The 3709-nt window shown below is 30.8% G+C and overlaps 1 long non-coding RNA gene across 1 annotated transcript; it reads right to left on the bottom strand.

Moving 5' to 3' along the window:
- Positions 1 to 865: 865 nt before the first annotated feature.
- On the bottom strand, positions 866 to 2573 carry LOC104865901. The gene is made up of 3 exons (XR_781304.1): positions 2385 to 2573; positions 1417 to 1493; positions 866 to 1021 (listed from the first exon to the last, which is right to left on the bottom strand). It is a non-coding gene; the product is annotated as an uncharacterized LOC104865901 (long non-coding RNA).
- Positions 2574 to 3709: the final 1136 nt, after the last annotated feature.

Genomic DNA, 3709 nt, shown 5'->3' with positions numbered 1-3709 from the left:
CCAATAATGAATGTAACTGTACTGTATACCTAAAATGTACCAATAAACTCAATTTAAAAAACTAAGAATCTCTGTTCATCAAAAGACACAGAAAACAATTAAAAACCAAGCCACAAATTATGTGAAGACACAGGGAACACAAGGACTAATAATATAGAATTTATCTTTTTAATGTCTACAATCATGAATGCAAACAAAATGTGTATAAATGTATAGGAAATTGATACAACAGGAAACATAAGCAGCTGAAAAACAGACATTCAATCTGATACCCAAACTGAGAGATGTGAATTTAGAACATAGCAAGGCATTGGCTTTTATCCATCAAATTGGCAAAAATAAAGTCTGGAACACCATTTACGATTGAGGAAACAGAGCAACAGGCACACTCACACAGTGCTGATGGGGGAATATATTGGTCTGACCCTACTGAAGATACGTCTTCTGGAAGAAATAATAGTTGTTTAATTTCAAGAGTATAAAATAATTTTTCTAAGGCAAAGTTTTTCACAATAAGTTCCTTAAATTTTCATTATGTTCTTGAAAGTTAAATGTACACACTCTCTACATGCTAGCAATTTCACTGCTAGAAATATTTCCTGAAAATGCCCTCCATATATTAACAAAAGACATAAAAATGAATATTTAGATGAACCATATTCTGAACAGGAAAAAAAGGAAATAACACAAATGTTAGTTAAAACAGAATGAATGAGTAAAGAGTCTAATGAATGTTGGTATAAATAGTACATAAATAGTGTAATTTAGTTTTGCGACAAAATTATTTACACGCCGTACTAAGTACGATATAGGAATTTCATTAGTAGGTTTAACAAAGGTTATTCAGAAATTGTATTCACCTTGATTTTCTTGGCCTTCATTTGGGCTTTTGCTAATAATGTAAACATGGTCATCTCCGACCTATGCCACGATATCCCATCCAAGACCTGAATGGCCTTGTCATGGTTTTCACAAAATGAATAAATGTGTGCTTGTTGAATGGGACTCAACCCAATGAGACCTAAAAGGAAAAGAAAATTTATCAATACCTCTGCCAAGTGTCATAGGTTTAAAATGTATTATTAAAGAAAGCAAATCAATTCAATAATCTTTATTTATAATATGAATCAATCGATATTATGCTAAAATCTATTTACTACCAGAAAACATTAGGACATTATAAATCAAAGCAGTGAAATGGGAAGCCTGTGTATCCTGTAGTAACCTTGCTCACAAAATTCACTATAGTATGAATCATTTTACCAGCTGGTTATGTATGGGAAACTGAAGTTTCAAAATCTTTGTCATTGGGAAGAAGCCTTCATGTTATTCATACATAGCTGTCACAAGTAGTGTAAAAACTTTAAGTAGATATTACATAACCCAAAACTACACTTTTGTATTAATTATATTTACCTTTGTTTATCTCTGCTACTTGATAAATAGTAAACTTTGCAAGATCATAACATTTCATCATAAGAAGATATTGTCCTCTGGAAGAAATAACAGTTGCTTAATTCTAAGCAGATAAAATAATTTTTCTAAAGCTAAGTTTCTCACAATAAGTTCCTTAACATTTTCATTGTTACAATACATGTGCCCATTTTGTATATATGCATAAAAAGCAGTGTGAAAATTATAGGCATTTTTATAGCAGTGTGAAAATTAGCATGGAGATGTGATAAAACAATTTAGGACCCATGATGTTAAAAAGAAAATAGTTAAATCTTCCCTCGTAACTATCTATATTTAAAATGTTCCACTTTATTGCTGAGAAATTATTTTAAAATAAAGGACCATAAAAAGTAGAAAGAATATATATAAGTTGCCAAAATTTAGTTCAAGCACAAAGCAAGCCTTTATCAGAAACCACTGTTCCATTTCATTCTCCAACGTCTACCAATCCTTAGAAAGTATGATTTTGGTAGTGATTACTTGTGAAGAGTTCATTTATAGCAAGTTCTACTACATCTGAAATAAAATTTTATGTGTCTTTTTTTTTTTCCGCTCCATTAGCTGAGGGTTATGCTTGGTACCTTTGTGGACGAAATCAAAACATATGTTCAAAATGTATTATCTTACTTACATATAGAGAGATATAGATATAGATATAGATAGATATTAGAAAAGCCTTAAAGACATAAGTAAACAGTTGTGTTTTGATGCAAGACAGAGTAAAGAAAAGACCTGGTTATTTTATGTAGGAAGTTACTTTAAGCTTAGCAAAGCTAAGACGTACACGTGGCTTACTGGCTGGGGAGACTCACTGCTGGAGATTAAATGTACAATGAAGAGGTTGGAAGAATCAAGAAAGAAGTAAAGGTCCCAACTGCTCGCTCAGATGCTAAGTTATCCTGGACAGAACTCAACGTGTATGCTCATACCTTATTATATATAGTTGAATTCCATCTGGCTGAAGATGGATAGCACGAGATAACTCATTCACTGCATTTTTCCACTTATGCAACTGTTGAATGATAAACAGAAGTACAGGTTCTAATGAAATTGATTGCTTCCTTTTTTATGTCCATCTCTTCAAAACCTCTACTTCAGAAATTTTCCATGACTTTCTTAAGAATCATCAACACAGAAAAGACATACAGAAGTGAAATAAAGGTTTATGATGCCAGAGTATTTTGGTTTTTCAAAAAATTGACTTTAAGTTTGAAGAACAATTACACATATCTGCATAAATGTATAAACTTACAATAATGTAATTGTGTCACACATTCTAGATTGTATGTGTTCTCCTTTTTCATTTTCCTTCTCAGATTTTTCTTCCTGAACTATAAAACCTGTTTCATAAAATTTCACCTATATTAATAAACTAGCACACAAAAAATTTTTTAAATAAAGTTAAAGCCAATTCTACGTAAAAAATAAGGGAGGAAAAGCAAGATTGCTTCAAATTAAGTAAATGAATGGATAAAAGAAAATAAAAAATAGTATAAAAAGATCTACTGAACAAAAATATGTAAAGAAAAATGACCACTTATTCCTTTCTTTTTTTTAATTGCCAGTGGCTTTTATTTACATTGATCCGAATTTGTTTCACTGAATTTCATCGTTCTTCCATATTGTTTTTACAATAAATTTATAAATCATTTTAATCAGGTCAAATAATATTGTAATATAATAAGGGAAATGTTCCCCTATTTGATAATCCCACTTTCCAGATGAAAATACTATTAAATATTTGGTGTGCATTTTTCATACTGTAAAGTATATAAAATATACATATATGTGCATATGTTTTTATGAATATGCACATATTATAAAAGATACTATGATAGTAAGCATTCTAACACAAATAATTTTTGCACTTGAGCTACAGTTGTTATTTGGATAGAGACAAAATTCTTCATTTGGCCTATGTAGAAAATAAGGCTGACCTTTCTGTATGAACCATGGTTAAAGTGTAATGAATACCTCCGTGGAAAAAGTTTCTATGGATGCTGCACCATCTTTCCTCCCAAATGCGCTCTTCTACCCCGTGTTCAGATCCCATCCCAAATATCACTTCTTGATGTTTCCAACTAGTTTACTACATATTTTCTCATTCATCTTCCTTGTACTTGTCAGAGAAAAACATACACACCCCTTAGGCAACATTATTTCTATTTTTGCTTCTGATTTTAAACTCAAAATATAAATCAATACCTACCACAGAGTAGGTGATTATGAACTACTTTAAGTGACTAATGAATAA

This window comes from Fukomys damarensis, unplaced genomic scaffold, assembly GCF_012274545.1.
Source record: "Fukomys damarensis isolate Sample0158 unplaced genomic scaffold, DMR_v1.0_HiC HiC_scaffold_61990, whole genome shotgun sequence".
NCBI lineage: Eukaryota > Metazoa > Chordata > Mammalia > Rodentia > Bathyergidae > Fukomys > Fukomys damarensis.
This window is presented reverse-complemented; position numbering and strand designations above follow the sequence as displayed.